We start from the raw sequence: 23,620 nt of genomic DNA, 5'->3' as shown, positions 1-23,620 counted from the left end.
CACATAGACCAATGGAACAGAATAGAGAGCCCAGAAAGAAGGCCACACACTTATAACCATCTGATCTTTCACAAAGCTGACAAAAATAAGAGATGGGGAAAAGACTCCCTATTCAATAAATACTGTTGGGATAACTGGCTAGCCACATGCAGAAGATTGAAACTGGATCCATTTCTTACATCATATACAAAAATCAATGCAAGATAGATTTATTACTTAAATGTAAAACCCCAAACTATAAAAATGCTGGATGACAACCTAGGCAGTGCCATTCAGGACATAGAAACAGGCAAATAGATTTATTACTTAAATGTAAAACCCCAAACTATAAAAATGCTGGATGACAACCTAGGCAGTGCCATTCAGGACATAGAAAGAGGCAAAGATTTCATGACAAAGACACCAGGAGCAATTGCAAAAAAAGCAAAAAATTGACAAGTGGGATCTAATTACAAGTGGGATCTAAACAGCTTCTGCACAGCAAAATAAACTATCAACAGAGTCCACAGACAACAAACAGAATGGGAGAAAATATTCGCAGCTATGCTTCTGACAAAGATCTAATATGGCATCTATAAGGAACTTAAACAAATATACAGACAATAAAAGAAAACCCATTAAAAAGTGGACAGAGGAAACCAACAGACACTTCTCTAAAGAAGATGTATGTGCAGCCACTAATCATACGAAAAGAAGTTGAATATCACTTGTTATTAGACAAATGCAAACCAAAACCACAATGAAATACCATCTCACACCTGTCAGAATGGCTAATAGTAAAATGTCAAAAAATAACAGATTCTGGCAAGTGGCAATGTTGTGGAGAAAAGGAAGCAGGTATCCACTGTTGGTGGGCATGTAAATTAGTTCCCCCATTGTGGGAAACAGCCTGGTGATTCCTCAAAGAGCTAAAAACAGAATGATCATTCAACCCATCAGTCTTATTACTGGGTATACCCAGAGGAATATAAATCATTCCACCTTAAGGACACATGTACGTGTATGTTCACTGCAGCACTCTTCACAATAGCAAACATATGGAATCAATCTAAATGCCCGTCAATGACAGATTGGATAAAGAAAATGTGATACATACACAGCATGGAATACTATGCAGCCATAAAAAATGAGATCATGTCTCTTCTGAGAACATGGATGGAGGTGGAGGCCATTATCTTTAGCAAACTAATGCAGAAACAGAAAACAAATAGTGCATGTTCTTACTTATAAATGGGAGCTAAATCATGACAACTCATGAACACAAGGGAACAACAGACACTGGGGCCTCCTTGAGGGTGAAGGGTGGGAGGAGGGAGAGGAGCAGGAAAAATAACTATTGAGTACTAGGCTTAGAACCTGGATGACAAAATAATCTGTACAACAAACTCCCTTGACATGAGTTTACCTATATACAACAAAGCTGGACATGTATCCCCGAACATAAAATAAAAGATAAAAAAAATTACATGACTAAAATGAAAAAATGATCTTATTTAAACATATTCTTTAAAGTATATGGAAAATTTATTTTGGGTGCTCCATGTGGCAGCTCAAAGGTAGAGGCAGTCATCCTACTCAACTTCTAAAAAAATGATTTATAGGAAAAGACTTGTGTTAGATGACCAGGAAATTTATGCATGTGTGTTAACATTTTGTGAACAGAGAAAATCAACATGGGGTTTGTAACATGAGCCCCAAGTCAAAAGAGGACAAATTCCTCTAGATTTCAGATATTGATGAATTTTTATAGTTGTTTCTCAAATAGGCAACTTTGTTGCAGCAATATCCAAGTTTCCTAGTAATAGGGATTTATATATTTGTCCTTGGTTGATTATTCCCTATAGGCAGTCCTAGAGGATGGTCTCTAGCTACTTTGTTAAAATGAGAAAAAAAATTATTTGTTCTTTTGGAGAAAAACAAACGTGTTACAAATTTGATTTAATTGAAACCAATTTGTAAATAATGAATGGTGTAAAAAGTTGCTAAATTTTATCTTCAATTGAAACATTCATAGAATTTCAACACATCTGCTTTGTATTAAAGTATTAAGAAAAGACAAAAACTAAAGATAATATATACAGTGTAAATTCTATTTATTTTGTAATTGAGATAAATTTTGATTCAAATTCCTCTTAGAAAAAAAAATCTGTAATTTGATAAGCATTAACTCCATTTTTAAAAAATGTATCTTTGAGAATACACTGTACATAAATGAAAATTTTCTTGTAGTTCATTGACATATATATCAAGTAGAACGTTGGCATGGATGAACAAAATCACAAATAAGAAGCCCAGCTTGATTGAAGCTGCTGAAATAGTGATTTTACTTGAAAGATGTGGACTGCATGCTGTTTTGAGTTGGGTGCCAGGGACACTACATGGCAGGATAGTTTTCATTTTAGATGTTATTTATTTCTTTAGTTATGAAGTGGCATGTGTGCTGTAACAGAATTTGTGATGAATTTGTATTCCAAAAATTTACATCTCTGGGGGAATGCTGCAATTACTAGTTGTTAGACGTTAGATAAGGCATATCACATTTTGATTCTGTCTTTACCTGTGTAAAATGATGGTACTCATACCTACCATGTTAAAAAGCTGCTAAAATAATTCAATAAAATACAGAAAGGCATGAAGGAAATACAAAATGCTATCTGCTAGCATCTCAAATTATTTTCGTGCTTGCTCTTCTCCAATCACACTGGGCTCCTCACTGTTCTCTGAATATCTCAGGCTATATACAGCAGGGCTGTCAGTACTTGTTTCTCTTCTGCTTCAAATAAAAAGTTCTCTTCCAGAAATTTATTCCAAAGTCACTTTCTCAGTGTTGCATTTTTTGGTCATGCTACCTAAGATCACAACCCACATGTGTGACACCTTACCCTCCCTCATACACATTCCCTATCCACATTTCATGTTTCAATTTTACTTTTAGCATTTGCTACTCTTTAATATACCAAATATTTTATTTATCCATCTTCACTCTCCCCAGTTGGAATGTAAACATTACGAAAGTAGCAAATTTTGTGTGTTTATTGATGGTCAGATCCTACTGTCTATAGCAGTGCCAGTTAGATGGTAAAAACTGGGTATTTTATTCAGAAACGAATGGATGCTATAAGGGCGCTAAATTTTCCTGTTATTGAAAGTGGTAAAAAAGAAATTCAAATATGTAATACAAGGATCTACTCTTTTTTGTTTTTCTACATTTATAAGGAAAAACTGGAGGACATTAATTAAGGAAGGGAAGCAGAGATAATTTTAGCCGCCAAGTGAGAATGACAAATTTTATTATTGTCATGCCGTACTCACTATTGGTAGCAGCTTCCTAGAGCACTCAGCTGAAGAAATTCATCATCCTGGTTCAGACAAAATGACTTTATTCAATTAAAATACCTGCCTTAGGTCTGGGGGTCAAATAAGTGAGAGCCTTTGTGCCACGTATTTGGCATTCCTGTAGTAAATAATTTCAGGAAATTTTAGCATTAGACGTTTGGAAATATCTTGATAGTGATTACTCAGTTTAATATAATCCGTCCAGGTCATTCAAGAGCTCGTCTCTTAGGTTCTTTAACCCAGTGTCAATTCCAATACCCCTTTGGAGAAAGATCTCTACTAACCCACTGTTGACATCAAAGCCTTGTTGGGCCCCTACAGTTTCCATAGGACAGTGTAAAAAAATGTATTTAATCAACAATACAGCTTATTAAATAAAATATAGTTGGCCTAATGAAGATTGTGTGTTCTCAGAATGCACATCGGATTTGGGAACACTTAAGCAGTAAGAGCAGTTCGATGTTGTGAAATAGAGACAATACCCAGGGCAAGAATTAGCTTCCTACAGAGTTAAGACATTTGTTTATGGAATTTCGTTTCTTTTAAAAATGAAGGATTGACAAACTGAGAGAAACTATTTGCAAAAGATATATCTGATAAAGGTCTGTTACTGAAAATATACACAAACTCTTAAAATTCAATAAGAAGAAAGGAACAGCCTGATACAAAAAATGAAGAAAATATCTGAACAGACATCTCACCAAAGAAAATACAAGATGACAAATAAACATACAAAATATGTTTCACATCGTACGTCATTAGGGAAATGCAAATTAAAACAACATTAAGATATCACTACATACCTATTACAATGGCCTAAATTTCAAACTCTGACAACACCATATTCTGGCAAATAAGTGAGACAATAGAAACTCTTATTCATTGCTGGTGGAAACAAAATGGTGCAGCCATTTTGGAAGATTTTTTGGTAATTTCTTACAAAACGAAACATGCTTTTACCATGCAACTCAGCAGTTATACTACTTGATATTTACTAATATGACTTGAAATTGTATGTCCACATAAACACTGCACAATGATGTTTATAGCAGCTTTTTTATAATTGTCAAAACTTGTAAGAAACTAAGATGTCCTTCAGGGAGTGAATGGACAAATAAACTGTGGTACATCCAGACAATGTAAAATTCCAGGCTAAAAGAAAGAAAGGAGCTGTGAAGTCATGAAAAGGCACAGAGGAACCTTTGTAAAATGTGCTGCACAAAATGGCGTTGCTCAGGTTCCGAGTTCTAAAGTATATTCCCGAAGCCATTCTAAGAAGTATTACCTGCATCACTTGTAACCTTGAACAAAAGAAAAATAAAAAAAAAAAACAGAATCTTGCCTTGAAACTGAAATTTTGAACTGGGCCAAACTGCAATGACCATAGCACTCTGAGAAACAACTGAATTTCGCCAGCACTGCTACTCCTCAATAGCAACAATCAAGGAACTATGGACTCATGTACTAAGCCAGGTTCTTCCACCAATGATAATTCTTTCAAAACAACTTGTGTAATTACCCACAGTGTCCTTTTAAAATTTCCTGCTCCTCTCCATCACTTCAGAACACAATTTGACTTTTATACAAATATGTGCCTCTGGAATTATAATTTCAAAGACCCCAGTAAATGCCTGTCTTACTGCGTTGCAGTCTGGTTTTCTACCTCTTCTTGGTTGACACCTTAAATGCCTGTTACTAATTGAATAAAGCCAATCTGAAATGGCTATATACTATACTATATCATTCAAACAATATGACAGTCACTAAAAGGCAAAACTACAGAGACAGTAAAACAACTCAGTGGTTGCCAGGGGTTATGGGGCAGCGATGGATAAGTCAGTGGAGCAGAGAGGATTTTTAAATAATTGAAACTACCCTATGTGATACTATAATGGTGAATGCATGTCATTATACATTTGTTTAAACCTATGGAATGTACAACACTACAAGTTAATCCTATTGTAAACTATGCACTTTGGGTGATAATGACGTGTAAATATAGGTTAATTGATTCTAACAAATATGCCACTTTGGTGCAGGGTGATGACAGTGGGGCAGGCTGTGTATATGTGGGAATAGGAGATATATGGAAACTGTACCCTCTACCTCATTTGTCTGTGAACCTGAAAATGCTCTTAAAAATGAAGTCTGTTTTTAAAAAATCATCTAGTCTCAGTTTTAAGTACCTTTGCTAGAGCTATTATGTCAAGAAGAAAAATTGGCCTAGCAACTGTTTTTCATCCAGTTTAAAATTCAGAGACTTGTATATTTCTTTTAGACCTCATGACCTCATTAATTCAGATCTGCTCATTTCAAATGCGTAGTATTCAAACTAGACTAAAGAATACTTTTGTAGTCCTACCCATCCCCCGCCCAAAGTAAAGGTTTTCTAGGGAAGAAAAATGTGAATAGAGAATGCTTATTATGCTCAAAATATTCATCTGTTTTCAATTATTTTAAGCACTTTAAGCAATTCATTTACACATGAATGGCTGAAATGGTAGAATACAAAACTCTTATCTATATAAAAATGCCAGGCTGTGGGGTTTTTTTATTTGAATTTTTTTTGGTTGTCATAAAGCAATATAAATACTTGGCTTGTAAAATCATCTCTAAAATCAACTAACTTCTTAAATGTTTCTGATTCCTGTCTCTTACAATTTTTCAAAATGTATTTTGATATTGAATTTATTTATATAGAATGCTCATTGTGGAGATTATTTTTTTTTATTTATAATGTACTCCTATCTTTTGTCTTAATTAGTTTTAAATTATATATTTAAAACTAGTCAATAAGAAATAAGTGTAATAAATTAGATTTTCAGATCTGTAAGTGCATTCTATAATGCTAAAGCCCATTTTTTATTCATAAAAATCAAGGAGAAATTAAAGCTAAACTAGATATTTCTTAAACAATAGACAAGTCTAAGGACAATATAAGCAATGCATCCTGTGTGTTCATTTTGGGAGGTTTCTCTGCATGACATACCTTAAAGTACAAATTCAGTGAGCTTGGAATTATAACATTTTTTTCTGTTTAGGTGTCCCTTAAATAAGTATTTGTGTTATTGACTGTATTGGTTTTTTTCAAAGACTTGTTTAAAAGCTCAAAAATTGTCTTATCTGATCCAATATAAATTTGTATTCAAAATTAACTGAAATGTCTTTAAATGGTTAATACTATAGAAGAAACAGGTAATTTCTCTTCAGTGAGTTTTTAATCCGTATTTCACCTAAGTTAAATATTTATTACAAATCTTCTTCTTCCAAGTTTTTAGCTAACTTTTCTGAAAAATAGCTTAATATTTTCTCTATTAGTTTCTCTCTCTCTCTGTATATCAGTCCATTTTTCTGTAACACACTGTTTAGTTTCACTTCTTTCATGTAACATTGTAATCAAAAGTTTTATTTTTAGTAGCAGGAATTTCATTGACCTCTAATGACTAGATTTTATGTAGATATTAGCCTATAATTAAAAGGATGAATATATGAGTTTGGTTATTTTTATCCAGATACAGTTAATGTGATGAAAGTGAATTCAGTTAGCATTCAACAAAGTCCTAAGAAATAAATTAATTTCTTTTATTAAACAAAATATTATTTGTTATTGCAATTGTTTTCACTTACTACATACATGATTACTAGCAAAGAAAAAGATTATATGGGTGCCCCTTGATGAAACATGATTAAGTCTATAGTCAGCAAAAATTCCAATTCCAATTTTCTACATTCTAGTTGCATGATATTGACAAGATACTTAGTCTTTTAAAAAACATATTTTAAAAGTTTAGAATATTGTGGATTCCATGTGATGATATGCATAACTGCCTTTGCACACTATCTTCACATACTGTAAAATATGTACTCAGTAAATTTCCTAAGATTCAAATAAATAAAAATGATGCAGGAGATAAGCAAGAACTTCTTTTTACCAAATTTGTTCAATTATTTTCAACCATCTGAAACACAGTTTGACCTGGCCTTAGACATAGTCTAAAATATGTCATTACCTTTCTGGAACTCATTAATGTAGATATTGTATATCCTGACGTTATCTAAAAGTTAAAAATAAAGCAAAAATAATACTAAACCCTGAAATACACTTGATAATAGTCCACATTGGACTTTAGGGATTTTATTCATGAAGGAATATTTTAAACTCATATAAGCTCCAGATTTTACATTAGGTACAATGACCATAATCATGTAAAAAGAGAATGCCTGTATATAGAGTGTTTTGGGAAATGGCTGTAAAAAAAAGGTAATTAAAACAAAACAAAACAGAACAAGTGGAACATTAACTTATGAAAAACAAGCAATAGTCTGTGACCAAGATATGCAGGGAATATTTAATTCAGAACTATATGAAATTTGTATAGGAGAATGGACTCTGATGACACCTCCAAATAATTACACAGCACCTCAGGTCATAAAAATTGGTAAAAACTACCTTACTTACAGACATGAGAACATTTATGAAACCATTCATTCAAATTTTAGCAAAATTTCTTAAAGAAATACACTATGTGTTTATGTATTTTATCAGAGAGGTGACCACTCTCAAGAAAATTTTATTGTGTAGATTCCCAATCTGTTTATAATATCAGAGTTTTGTTTCTATCCCTAAATGTGTAAGGATTTAAGGATCAAGCTGATTTTAGCCAGATCATGCTAATTCTTTCAAGTGTTATTACACTAAGGTGGAATCTCTAAGTGATGCCTGTCTTGATTCTCCTAGGCAGAACCTTTAATTACTAATCTGTGCAATTACAGCAGTCCTTATACTCTTTCATTATAGAATTTACCATGTTGCATTGCAGCTATTGACTAGGCTGTGTTTCTCCTCATTATTCTCATTATTATTATTCTGTCTTTGAGCAAGGGAACTCTGTCTCTTTGTTTGCATAGTTCTAGAGTGTAAAATGACAAACATAATCATTAACAATTATTGAATGTTTACATTGAGCCTACTAGTCTGTCCATCTGTCTGAATATAAATTAAGTCTCTTCTTCTAGTCATTGCTAGATTACACAAATTCTGTCCATCTTCTCCATAGTAAAAGGATTAACACATTACATTTATGTCTTGGGACGGATGCTCTAGTATAAACATTAAAAATAATCAAAAACAATAAAAATTTTCCTGAGTCTTTTACCTTCAAGTTTCTTTATTTTAGTCTATATTTAAAATACATATAAATAATTATGTGAATACGTTTTCTTCTTTTCCAAGAAGCATTTCTGTTTAGATTCTCAGAGCAAATTGTATTACCCTTTCAAAGATTTAGGTACTGTAATAACCTAGTTTGTGTTAGCCTAACTGACTCCATCTCAGCAGTAAGCCCCAGCTTAGCTGCTCCCTCCCTGCTTCGGCCCCCACAGATGCATTACTGGGTCATACTACACTCAAAGCTTTGAGCCATTAAGAGTGGTTCACACTGTTCACAGTACCTGTAACCATTGTAACCGCATCATGCTTGGCAAGTCTACCTGCTATTGTGAATACTTTCCTTGGTGATTGATTGTATGGAAAGTTGCCCCTGCTACCCTCCTTGATGGTTGTATGGAAATACAGCAACCAACAATCCTGGGAACCTCCTGCCCTCTGGTTACCAGCTTTCTCATCTAACTTGCTTGTTTTACTTCTGCAAAATTCTGCTTCAGCTGGGCTCCCCTTCTCCTACCTAAATCAAGGTATAAAGGAAAATCAAGCCCCTTCCTCTGGGCTGAGAGAATTTTGAGCGTTAGCTTTCTCTCAGTTGCCGGCTAATAAAGGACTCTTAATTTAGAACTCAGAGCGTGGCGCTTCCCTTCTAACTCATTTGGATACAACAGTACAGGTTGAATATCCATCATCTGAAAATCCAAAATTGAAATGATCCAAAATCCAAAACTGTTTAAGTACTGACATGAAGTCACATGTGGGCAATATCACATTTGATTTCATGTGAGGGGTTACAGTCAAATTCAATTAAACTTTGTTTCATGCTAAAATTATTAAGAATATTATATAAAATTACCTTTAGGCTATGTGTATGAGGCATATATGAAACAAAATTTTCTGTGTAGATTTGGATGCCATCTCCAAGAGATCTTATTATGTATCTGCAAATATTTCAAAATCTTTAAAATCCAAAATCCAAAACACTTCTGTTCCCAAGCATTTTGGATTAGGTGTATTCAACCCATATATGGGAGATTTAGGAAAAGAAACTCAAGATTGAAATGTTGTCACTAAAGTTGATTCAATCAAGTAACATGCTAATTATTTAAAAATTTCCATCCAGAGATGGAAAAGAAGGCCTAAACTATCCTCTATGTTTTTTTCTGGCAATTTTGGAATGATGTAAAGTCATAAAAGTTCAGGTTAGTTTCTCATAAGCACAGTGACCGCTAACATTGCTGGGAGACATCACCGCGGGTGGTAGATAGTTCCTGAAAACAGTTTTATGTTAAGTGAGTTGTGATGTTCAAATAAAGGTTCTGGCTTAATTCATTATCTCTCTCTCTCTTTAAAATATAAAAAGACAATACTTACGTTGATTACCTGCTCTTTGTAGTAATTACAAGCCAATTTCCTCTGAACAGTGTCTGTCTCTTAATCACAAGTAACAGCAGGTACTGAGCAATTGATATGCCACATATTTTACTTTGAACAACACGCACAAAAGGAGCTACATTAAGTAAAATAATAAAGAGTTCTAAATTAAATGATTCTGGATTTTCCACTGATTTAAAAAGTATAGCAAAAGTATTGAAAATGCATTCTAAATTTACATTTTCTCATAAATATAGGTGGGATTGTTGTTGTTGTGGATTTGCCCTTGCTGTTGTTAATAATGTTTTCAGAAATGTAGAATGTGGAAGAAAAAAATCCTATTCATAGTGAAAGAGTGCTATCCCTTCCCTAGGCTATCCAATAGCAAAAAGTTAAGTGTTAAGAAATTATGACAAAAAAATAATTACTTGACAATGCAATTAAAAAATAGAACAAAGGAACAAAATACATGTATATATCAAGAGACATGGACCATATGTTTACAGTATAAATGACAGACTTTTATTTATTAAAATATAGAATAATTTTAAAATTTCTTAAGAGAAATCCAATAAGAAATTGAGAAGAATAAAACGATAGAGTTTAATGACAGAGCAGGAGCATTGCCATCTTGGACAAGTCCCTCATTCTAAAGTTCACCTCAGTAAAATAAATGCCTAAATCCAAAGGGCATCAGCCTAATGGCTAAGGTCAGCATGACCGTAAAGCACAAATAACATCTCCAACCAGAAACATTTCCAACTCCTCCAGCTGGGAAGATGCCAGCCCTGAGATAACCCCCATCCAGCCAGAAAGATGTCTGCCTCAAGATAACCTCCCCTCAGCCCAGAGACATTACAACCTTGCCATAAACTCCTCCCCCACACATAGACATTCCAAGCTTGTGATAAACCCCCTCACCCTAAAACCAATATATACTCTTAGACTGTAAGAGAAGGCACTCCTGACCGAAATCAGCCAGAAGTGCCTCACATGTTTTATCTCAAGTAAACATGTCTTTAACTGTTGAGCCCCATTTTGTGTTTCTTTTCTCTTTCTTTAACTCTTATATTTAACCTAACTCATCATTATGAATATTCAAATGTAAGTTCGGATAATACTAGATAAATATTTTTATCTATCTAAGGAGGAAATATTGAAAAGATTAATCAAATGTGTTGGAGGTAATCACATTCAAGCATCTTACTGGGATTTTTTGAAAACTGTAGAAAAGTAATTTGTTAATATCCATTGCAGTTTTGAAAGCACATACTTCTTGAATCAGCATTCCTAATTTCAGCTCATTCAAAAGAAATTTCCTGTCAGATTATATTTTCTAATATAGTTATAATATTATATAGAAAGACAAAACAAAATCAAAACCAAACAAACACACATAAAACTTTGGACACTGTGTTCTTTCTTTTTTTGAGATGGAGTCTCTCTCTGTCACCCAGGCTGGAGTGCAATGCACCATCTCAGCCCACTGCAACCTCTGCCTCCTGGGTTCATGCAATTCTCTGCCTCAGCCTCCTGAGTAGCTGGGACTACAGATGCCCACCACCATACCAGGTTAACTTTTGTATTTTTAGTAGAGGTGGGGTTTCACCATATTAGCCAGGCTGGTCTCAAAGCCCTGACCTTGTGATCCACCCACCTCAGCCTCCCAAAGTACTGGGATTACAGGCATGAGCCACAGTGCCCAGCCTTATTGTATTTTAAGAGAAAAAAAAGGTAAAACAATCTGAATGCTGTATTTCAAGAAAAAAGACAAACCAAAAATATGGTAACAATCTAGAAGAAAACTACAAAATGAGCTAAATGATATTAGAAAAATAGTGCAAATAATGAAGAAAAATCTAAATGAGAATTGGTAAAGTTCAGAAACAAGATACTCAGTCCATAGAAGGAAAGAAAAGCCTAGACTGTTTGCTCAAGAAAAAATCAGTAAGTCAATCAGAAGTAACACAAAAATAAACAGACATCTTAGAAAGTATATGCTGTGGGCTGAACTGTGCCCTGACCCTCACCCAAATAAATTCTTGAAGCCTTAACCCATGATGTGACTGTTTTTGGAGACAGGGCCTTTAGGAGGTTGTTATGTTTGAGGAAGTCATAGCATGAGGTTATAATCCAATAGGAGTGGTATCTTTCTAGGAGGCAAAAGAGACACACAGGACATGTGTGAACAGAGGAAAGGCCACATAAGTGGGGTTGAAGAGGCAGCCCTATGCAAGCCAAGGAAAGAGACCTCAGGAGAAACTAAACTTACCAACACATCAATCTTAGACTTTCAGCCTCTAGAACAGTGAGAAAATAAATTTATGTTGTTTAAGCCAATCAATATGTGGTATTTTGTTGTGGCAGCCTGACTACACTAATATAGGAGATGAAGAAAATATTTAAATTAACTCCAGATGGATTAAAGACTTAAACATAAAACCTAACACCATAAAAACCCTAGAAGGAAAGCTAGGCAAAACCATTCAGGACCTAGGCATAGGCAAGGAATTCATGACTAAAACACCAAAAGCACTGGCAACAAAAGCCAAAATAGACAAATGGGATCTAGTTAAACTCCAGAGCTTCTGTACAGCAAAAGAAACAACCATTAGAGTGAACTGACAACCAAAAGAATGGGAAAAAAATTTTGCAATCTACCCATCTGACAAAGGGCTAATATCCAGAATCTACAAAGAACTAAAATAGATTTACAAGAAAAAAACAAACAAACCCATTCAAAAGTGGGAGAAGGATATAAACAGATGCTTTCAAAAGAAGACATACATGAGGCCAACAAACATATGAAAAAATGTTCATCATCACTGGTCATTAGAGAAATGCAAATCAAAACCACATTGAGATACCATCTCACCCCAGTTAGAATGGCGATAATCAAAAAATCTGGAGACAACAGATGCTGGAGAGGATGTAGAGAAATAGGAACACTTTTACACTGTTGGTGGGACTGTAAATTAGTTCAACCATTGTGGAAGACAGTGTGGCTATTCCTCAAGGATCTAGAAATAGAAATACCATTTGACCCAGCAATCCCATTACTGGGTATATACCCAAAGGATTATAAAATCATTCTGTGATAAAGACACATGCACACATATGCTCATTGTGGCATTGTTTACAATAGCAAAGACCTGGAACCAACCCAAATGCCATCAATGATAGACTGGTTAAAGAAAATGTGGCACATATACACCATGGAATAGTATGCAGCCATAAAAAATGATTAGTTCATGTCCTTTCTAGGGACATGGATGAATCTGGAAGCCATGATTGGAAGCCATGATTCTCAGCAAACTGACACAAGAACAGAAAATCCAACACTGCATGTTCTCACTCATAAGTGGGTGTTGAACAACAAGAACACATGGACACAGGGAGGGGAGCATCACACACTGGGGTCTGTTGGTGGGGGTTAGGGGAGGGATAGCAGGGTATGGGGAGGTTGGGGGGATAACATGGGAAAAATGCCACATATAGGTGACAGGGGGATGGAGACAGAAAACCACCTTGCCATGTATATACCTATACAACAATCCTGCATGATCTGCACATGTACCTCAGAACCTAAGGTACAATTAAAAAAAAAAAGAAAGAAAATTTTTAAAAATGTTCCAACAGAAATAAAAAGGAGCTATAACATTTTTTAGATAAGGTATTAGATACTGAAGATAGGCAAAGGAAACCTATTCTATAGATGATAACAATTCCCAAAAAAAGCAATGTAATAAAACTACTAAAGCTATATTAATATATGTATATACCTACATATATATGTGTATATATGGAAGGAACGGAAAATACAGATGCACTTTTCAAAACAGTATATTGTTTAACTGAGGAAATTAATACAAAATGGACAACTTTGATACAAATCTAGGAAAATTATTGGACTATGAAAAAAGGAACAAAAAATAAGTTGGTCACACAGCCAAAATAAACAAGGTCACGTTTTGTTTGTTTGTTTGTTCGCTTCTTGAGACGGAGTCTTGCTCTGTCACCCAGGCTAGAGTGCAGTGACTGCATCTTGGTTCACTGCAACCTCCGCACCTGGGTTCAAGCAATTTTCCTTCATCAGCCTCCCACGCAGCTGGGATTACAGGCTGGCATCATCATGCCCAGATAAATTGTGTATTTTTTGTAGAGATGGGGTTTCACCTTGTTGGCCAGGCAAAACCAGGTCACTTTTCAAAGGTGGGAAATGAGATTTGTATGAGGCATTTTGATGATAATATTTTCTGTCAGAAAAGAAATGGAGTAAATATGAAAGAATGTGTGAACCAGTGATATTATGTATAATCAAATAGATCTTTAAATATAAAGGTCACAGAGCAACCTTTATGAACACATGAAAACTCAGGCAACCAAACTATGATTGGAGAAACATTCTCAAAAGGAATAGAGAGTTATATTTTACATATATATAAAGTCTCAAAGAGTGAACTTAGAGTGACTGAACAGAATGTAATTGCTTCATATTCTGACAACATAGATCTAAAAGAATTACCCAAAAATGTAGGGATTGGGAGGGAATAAGACTATAAGGAAATTTGAATAAATTCACTGATTGTTTTAAGCCGGGGTCAGTAAAGTAGGTCTTTGAACAAATCTGGCCTGTCACCTATTTTCATAGACAAAGTTTTCTTATAACAGAGTCATGTTTTTTAAATCAGAGATCTGAGTCTCTGATCATTATGACTTTCTCAGTGTGTGAATGCTGCACATATCCATTTATTATCAAAACTGAGCAAAGTAATACAAAGAGCACCTCTGTAAGTCACCTAAATGCCAAAGATACTCCTCTCTACCTCATCGTTGTTTTCTATTTTATACTTTGCCTATATTTTTTTATTGTGGTAAGAATATTTTTCATGAGATATGTCTCTGTACAAATTTGCATGTGTACAATATGGTATTGTTATATATAGACACAATGTATAGCAAATATCTTGAACTTAATTATTTTGAACAATGGAATCTTTATGCCTGTTGCATAGCAACTCCCCCACTTCCTCCTCTCCTCAGTACCTGGCAACCACCATTCTATTCTCTGCTTCTATATGTTTGGATATTTTAGATATCTCATGTTAGTGAAATCATGCAGTATTCATCCTTCTGTGACTGGCTTATTTACCTCAGGATAAATGAAGCTACTATAGAAAGCAATATGGTAGTTCTTCAAAAAATGAAAAAATAGAAATGTCATATGATTTCAAAATCCCACTTGTGGGTATTTATCCAAAACAATTGAAATATTTGCACATCTATGTTAATTAAAACATTGATTACAATAGCAAGACATAGAAACAATGAAATGTTTATCAATGGCTACATGGATAAGAAAATGTGGTATATACATATAATGGAACACTAGCCAGCCTTTAAAAAGAAGGAAATCTTGACACGTAACAACATGGATTAACCTAGATGACATTATGCTAAATAAAATAAATTTGCCCCCATTTTCAGCATCCTACATCTTTCAAATTAGCATGATCGATTGTACTACCAGGATCATGACTCCTTTCCTTGCTAACTGATCTTTTTGCTTAAAGAGAACAAAGTTATTCAGTGGCAGCCATAGCTTAAAGTTTAATTTTATTTTTACTGTATTCTCTTACACAGAACCATTTTTTCCTCTGGAAACCAAGACCTGAATCTTTTAAACCCTAGAGTTACAATAAAGGAAATCACAAATTACCTGAAGTCAAGTGGGAGACATATAGTAGGCTACTCTTTCTACATTTTGGTTCCTAAATTGATGCTTTTCATCTATTGAAGATGTAGTGCTATATAACCAGATTTTATGTTTGGCCTATAGTGCATTCTGAAGGATGGAACTACATCTTTAGGTCACTATCTCTAAACTGGCACTAGATGTAGCTTCAAAAGTCTATTTAGTTACTCTTTCATGATGGCAGCTTCTGCATGGAGCAATATGAGAAAATATGGAAATGTCAGAAGAAAATGCAAAGCCATATCCTAATCTGTGTCATTTTAAGTCAAGATAAATCACTCCCCTTGCAGAATGAAAGAAGTACGATGTAATCAGTTGTGACCAAGTAGTTGCCATTAGATCTCTTCGTGTGGTAATGCTGTCCTGGGATATAGCATGGGTCTCATACTGGCAGGTTGTACTTCCAACAGCAGCAGTAACTCGGTCAGTCCATTTGAGTTGAGCATGGGGTGTTAGGCCATCTCATACCCCACATCCTCCACACCTATATTACGGATATATTATTACTGCCCATCATACCAGCACTGGGCTGGCCAACATTAGTTGGTGAAGTCATTCTGCCTACTTGGTTATGTATTGCCTCTTTCCTAATGCATGGTTTTTCAAGTGGAGTTACCCAAACATTGCCATTCCAAGTCTTAGGATCCCATTTCTCTCCAATTAAAGCCTTATGTCTGTATAGAAGACTAGCCAAGAGAACTCAAATTTCTTTAGTACTCTACTACTCTTAAAATTAAGTGCTAGGCTTTGTCATCAGCACTTTCTGCCCACCTGCTGAAGTAAATGAGTCTTTTTATATACTGCAAAAGAGACCCTCTGACTTTCACAGTTGGCTTTCATTTGATCAATTAATCACCATCATCATTTTATTGCTTTTCTCCAGGGCATTCATGTTTATTGTCTTTGCCATTACCACTGCACTTTAACCTCTCTAGGTTCAACAATCACCCATCTCCCATCCCCCATTAATACATTCTCTTTCATTGGTATTCTGTCCAGCTTCACCTCTAGGGAAAATAAAAGCAAAGAAAAAAAAGTTGTAGCACATGGTATGTCAAGGACAGTGGGACACCTACCACCAATGATGGGTAATTAGTCTTAGCTCCCCAGTAGATGACACACTATGAAAATTCTGTTTTGGAGTCTGTTTCCTTGGACTGTGTCAGGCATCAACTCTCTTAGGCAGGGTTTTCTGTGGAACAGACTCTGAGAATGATGTTTGCCTGTAAGGTATAATTGGGGAGTGCTCTTGGAATCAACTACCATGAGAAAATAAAAGAAAAAAGTGATCAGAGAGAGGCACTGACTGCAGAGCAGTCATAATGAAGGTCTCAGTCAATTCCACAAAATCTTGGAGCTGAGATGGTCTTGTAAAAGTCTCCCAAATTAAGGCAAGGGACCGATATTCATGCATTTAGTAATAATTAAACCAAACATTTCTCTAAATAAGCTGACTCAGAGAAAGATATAGAAGAATAGTGTCTGCAGCTTTTGTAAAATTGTTCTGCATATAGCTAAGATCATAATACAGGTTGGTCATTTCTCTCTTCTCTATCAACCCTTTCCCTAATATAAATTAAGTAGGAAGATGTGATAAGTCATGCTTACATGCTTGTTTTCATTAGAACGTAGGTACATTGGCCTCCTTTTTTTAATGTTTTTACTTCTTCGAAGGACATGAAAAGTTGAACCTAGGAAGCCCTTTGTCATGTTTTATAGGTTAGCCTGAAGGAAAACCCAGATGCTGTCACAGGAGCTGAATTAGGAAAAAGGGAAGAGATCCACATTTTTCTTTCAATCTTAACACTAAACTTTTTTGAACAATGAATTGTGGAGAAGACTAAGATTTCGGAGGGGCTCTATACTGCTTATTTTTGTCCCCTTTTTCTCAAGCAAAAAGAAGTATTTTTTTGATTAATCAAATATGCTTAAATTTATGGCTATATCTTAAACATAACTTGCATAAGTCTGCATTGTTTTCATATTGGCAACTAGATGGACATGGAAACATAAAAATGCAAAAAAAAATTTTATGTAAACTTTTATAAAGATTAATTTTAAAAAATTACTGTGATTTAGAATATTATAACTAATGTTTATTAATTAACATTTTTATTTGAATTTTTATTAGATACCTTAAGATTTTGGGGGAAGCTAATATTTGCCAAGAAATATGGAAATAATTGAAGATTTTAATTTTTAAGTTGTATATTTAGTTTATATGTTCAATAATATAGCTATTACATAGTAAATTTATTATGTGATTTCATACTTTAGATGATTACCAAATAATTATGTATTATATAAAATATTGATTATAACACCACAATAATTATTTTAAAGTGAAGCCTAATACATTTACATTTTATATGTTATTATTTAAGAATTCAGAATATATTTTACATGTTATTCTTTAATCTTTAGATCATTGTCCCAGGCCTCTGAAGGCTGAAAGATTATACGCTATTTACCAGCTAATTTATTAGATGACTCCTGGGTCACAGACCAAAATGTTTTATAACTCATAGCAATGGTAATAGCTAAAATGTCAGCATTTTTGTGGTAATTCCCTAAGCCTCACTTCCTACAAGGTGACTTAAAGAGAACAGTGCATTGCCTTAGAGGAGAAGAACCCTAAGTTTAACAAACCAAAATTGTTAATAATGACAGTGAGCAACACTATATCCTGGGTTGTTCAATATACAAACATTCTTGGGAAAATATCAGAAACAAAGGGTAATCAGTGATTCTGCTTACAAAACCATGCAGACATGATAGACCCATAACAAGTTGTCTTTAAACTATTATTACTGCCAATAAAATAAAAATTATATAAATATCTTGATTTTTAACAAATGCATTTTCTTCTTACGTAAGAAAAAATCTTTACAGGACACATATCTTTAAAATAATTAACATTTAAAAAAATTTTTCTATTTAAATTTTGCCTTCCAATAAACAAAATATAAAGATATTTGCAGTAATAATTGAATTCAGTTATATTTGATATTTTGCATACTTTCACTTATAAGGAAAGCTGTAGCTGTACACATATCCTTTAAAAAATTTTTTTTCTCCTTTAAAATATACTTGACATGGTACGACAGCAGGATATATTTTAATTAACAATTTGTATCTTGGCTTATAATTTAAAAATATGTGTATACATTTTTGTAGGTCTCCATTTGTACTTTTATGCTGTCAATTTTTTGTACTTTTATGCTATTGCATTTTTTTTTGTTTCAGTTCACCTCATTTCTGTACAATATTCCTTTGTGCAATCTAGTTAACAATAGTAAGTTTGCAGCTACCTCATTTGAAATCTAATTGGAATATATTGACTGAGCTAAGCAACTATTCACCACTGACCAAGTCCCTGTGACATTATTTGTTCGATGAACATTTAGTGTCACTAAACTGAAAACACTTTTTATATAGCAGGTCTTAATTTACATTTTTAACTTAACATACCTCATGTGAATACATCCTCATATCACTGTGCAAAATAACAGGAGAATATTCATGTTGGGGAACATTAAAAACAAATTTAATGGCACAAATATGTCACTAAATGTACACAAGAACAGAAGTCCCAAGTCTGAATGTCAAACTGATAAGATGAATTAAAATTGTCTTCCCTAGTAATTTAAATGTCATTTTTAACTTTATATTTCCCATTTGACAAACTATTATAGGAGATATATGGAAATAGAAATTGCCCAAATTTCAGCAGCCCTGTGTTATTAAGAAGTAAAATGAGCATACAAATATATGGTAGATTATGTACCAGACCACCATACTGTGGGTCCTTGTCCCTATAAATCTTTGTGGTTAATATCTCAGGGCATACATAAGCCATGAGAGTTAATTTATAATTGGAGGTTGTCAGGTAGAATTGAATATTGAATTAAAATTACAGTGACTTGAACAAAATTGAATTTATAATTATAAAGAGCCTTTTTTAAAGAACAGAAATTTCTTCCAAGGAGAAAATTATAAAAACAAGACACTTGAATATTTATATTTATTGCAGTTTTCAGCACCACTATTTCCCCACACATACACACTAATGGGCCACCAATTATATATGCCTTTTTAAAAAGTAACTTATTCTTTGTGCAGTTACTTTTATCTTAGCAATTTGAGATGGGAGTTACCATGACCCTGTAGAAAATTTGGATTTTTAACAGTGTTTTTCATGGTATATTTGGTAAAGAAAGCTTGTATATTAAAAATTGTAATTGCACAAGCAGCCCCTTTAGCTTTACTCTAGAAAAAAATAGTACTAACACCATCAGTCATTAGCTGGTGTCCTAAGGCTTCCCTACATTGTTTTTTGGGTACTAAGTTCTTTCTATATAATCACACATCACATAGGTTTTCTTCCCCTTTTTCCAATAGTTTTATAGTTTCATTATTATATGTACTGCTATGAGCTCTTGTACACACTGTATATACATACATATACAGAGAGAGACAGTCTAAATATATATATTATATTATATAAATATAATACAATATTATATTTATATTTTTGTTGTTGGCAACAGCCTGGCCAACATGTAAAACCCTGTCTTTACTTAAAAGGCAAAAATTAGCCTGGTGTGTTGGTAGGTATCTGTAATCCTAGCTACTTGGGAGGTTGAGACAGGAGAATGGCTTGAACTTGGGAGGCAGAAGTTGCAGTGAGCTGAGATTGCATAACTGTACTCCAGCCTAGGCAACAGAGTAAGACTGTCTCAAATATACATACATACATATATTTTTATATATATTACATATATATATTATATTTATATTTAAAAATATATACAATTTAATTTTTAACATTGAGTCATATTCTTGAACTATGCTAAATTCACTTATTAATTCTATTAGGGATTTAGGGAAATTCTTGAGAATTTTCTATACAAGCAATCATGCCATCTGCGAATTTTTTTTCTTTTAAATCTGTATGCCTTCCAGTAAAGAATAAAATGTTTTTGCCTTATTCTTGAGCATATTGGACAAGCATACAATCTTTTATCATGAAATATGAAATTATCTGTAAGGTTTATTAGTGTGAGAACAACATTTATTGCAGCTTTCTATATATCAAAGTGGAAGTGGAAGTGGAAGTTCTGAGGGACCATTTCAACTTTGAGAATGCTTTGGAAGTGCCAATACTACTCAGTATGCAAAGGTCAGAAATGCAGAAAAATAACAGTAGAATCCCTACTGAGTCAGAGCTATGGCCTGGCAAAAACAACAATGAAATTTTTCTAGGAAATCATTAAAAATAGGTTTTAGGTAGAAACCTGGTACTTTTAAAGTTTTTTTTTTTTTTTAACTTCAAATAAATTTTTCACAATATCCTCAACATTTTATAGTTTAATGAAGTGAATTCCCTTGTGTTTATTTTTTAATAATACAAATTGATTTTGAATCTGTGTGTTTCAATAAGGTTTTGATAATATGTTTCCTTGAGTGGTTGGATTACCAATGACTATGTCGATCCTCCCAACATGTCATCTTACAAATTAAGAGGGTATGTTGGAAAACAAATATGTGTAAACCAGCCATATAGATAAAAAATGACCTGTAATATAATTTTCATAAACTCACTATGTTAAATAGAAAAGTGGAAGAATGCACTAAGTCCTAGTATTGTAGAACCCAAAATATTTTCAACTTCTATAATTTTGTTTTTGATTAATGATAAATGTGGGCAGATGTAATGAGGAAGATAATTATTCCAAAAGTGTTTCCTGCTCAAATATAATATAGCAAGTATTATATAGAAGGGACTAAAGTAAATGGGAATATGTTCAGGGTGTTTTGTGAAAAAAATCACAATAAACAGAACATTAATTTAGTAAGTACTTTAAAGAAACAGAAGATAAACTATATATACTGAAGGGCTTTGCAAAATGAGAAGCAAGAAATGTGAGTTGAATATTAGAAGGTAATATACTCTACAGAGTTAGGATAAGTCATTATCTAAGAAGAAATCAAAAAAGCCTTTAGCAAAATGTATGCTTGCACTCAGAAGGCAAATAGAAATTGGAACGGAACTGCTGAAGAAGTTAACAATAAAATTTAAAAAGACAACAATATTGCTGTTTTAGGAATTTGCTAATATTCAGCTAAATTGCTGAAGTTACTATTGGTCATCCTAACTTTAGAATAAGCTAATTTCAATAGATTCTTCATGGACTATCAAAAATGAAGGCTGAAATACCAATTAATTTTGTAAAGGAACAACTAAGCATATTTAGCTAAAAACGTAGCAGATTGGAGGGAGGGAGGAAGCATATTTCATGGGAACTGTTTATTTATTTCACTGAAAATAGACTGTTTTTATTCACTTCATTCATCAAGGCTACAATTCTCTCTCTCTCTCTCTCTCTCTCTCTCTCTCTCTGTATATGCTGTACCATATTGAAGTAGTTAGAGATGTCAGCCAAAATGGGAACTAGAAAATATGTAACAACAAATGGCATCTGGACTACATTGTGGCCTCACTTATCACCAGATGTGAGTTAGAAAGCAACTGCTAATTTCCCATTTCATATCAGATTAAATAGCCACTGAATATTCTGTAAAACTCCTGGTAAATAGCAGAAAGAAAAACATCCTTTAAACAGTTTTGATTTATATTCCCTATTGGTTTTGAGAGCTTCACAAACCACTGGCATTCAGCCCTAACAGGTGTCTTAACACCCAGGGAATTTCAAGAGCCTACCAAACTATTATGCCCCCTGTGAAAGTTAAAATGCTTTGTGTTGCTAACTGGCTTCCTTTTTGTTTATTGATACCTGCCCAAATCCTATCCAGAACAGAGGAAGTGGATAAGATTGATGATGTAGATAGACATATAATGAATAGATAAACTGCACACCCACCCTCACTAATATACACATATAAAGACACAGAAATATATATTTGCATGTCAGTTCTCTTAAAACTACTAAAATGAATTATATTTGAAGTAAATTAGCTTCAAGTGAAAATAGACTATTTGATTTTGAAATTTTACCTCAATTGTGTTTGAATCACCCACACCTAGTACAATACTGGGCACTGAGAATATTCAAAAATCAAAACCTAAATAATTAAGTTAAATTAAATTATAAAGTAAAGAAAGAGTTTTAAGTTTCAAGTGATGATATCATAGACATTTTGCAAAATGGTCTCCCCATTCGACTGATGAATGAATCAATGATTTCTAAATGCAGTATTGAATCCTTTATTAGTAAATAAGTTGGTTATGGACATCCTTCAGCTCTCATTGCATTGTAGGAAACCTATATTGCATATTAACTGCAAGCATGCAGATTACTATGAAACTCCCATTTGAACCTCTTTCTTTCCATGGCATGAGGAACCATTTTAATATAATAATCTAATTAGTATTCCGATGCCTGAGCCAGGTATACTTTTATATAAATCAACAAGTATCATAAGGTAATGTATAGAGAGTATAATTAAACAAAAAAACATTTATTAGAGCCAAACACAAGAATTGGAAATTTATAAAGAGAGTATTTTTAATGAAAATTTTATTTAAAGAAAGAAACTTTAGGTAATTAAGAATTTCATTGCTTTTATATTCAAAGCTGGCAGAGGAGCTTGCTATCCATTATTGATATTGAACAAATATAATAATTATTATACAAAAATTTTTTGTGGTAGTTACAAAAAAAAAGACCATTCAATGACAATCTTTTCTTCAAATATACACTATAATTTTAAGGGGTTTGGAGATTAAAGAACATTACATGTTAGGTAATATTTACCTTTTTTAAAAAAGAAAAAGGAACAGAGAATTTATTCAAGAATATCTTAGCTTTACCAACGCTGAGGTACATCCTTTCATAGACATTAACACAGAGATTTTGAGGCCACAAAATTAGAGCTGATGACTCAAATATCCCAGTGAAAGATATGCATTTCAGAACTGTTAGAATTTACTACAAGTAACAAAATTCCTATTGATCAAAACCTGCATC

Source organism: Aotus nancymaae, unplaced genomic scaffold (assembly GCF_030222135.1).
Source record: "Aotus nancymaae isolate 86718 unplaced genomic scaffold, 86718_ANA_hifiasm-v0.15.2.pri h1tg000048l, whole genome shotgun sequence".
Taxonomy (NCBI): domain Eukaryota; kingdom Metazoa; phylum Chordata; class Mammalia; order Primates; family Aotidae; genus Aotus; species Aotus nancymaae.
The sequence above is the reverse complement of the archived record's forward strand: the minus strand, read 5'-3'. Positions refer to the sequence as shown.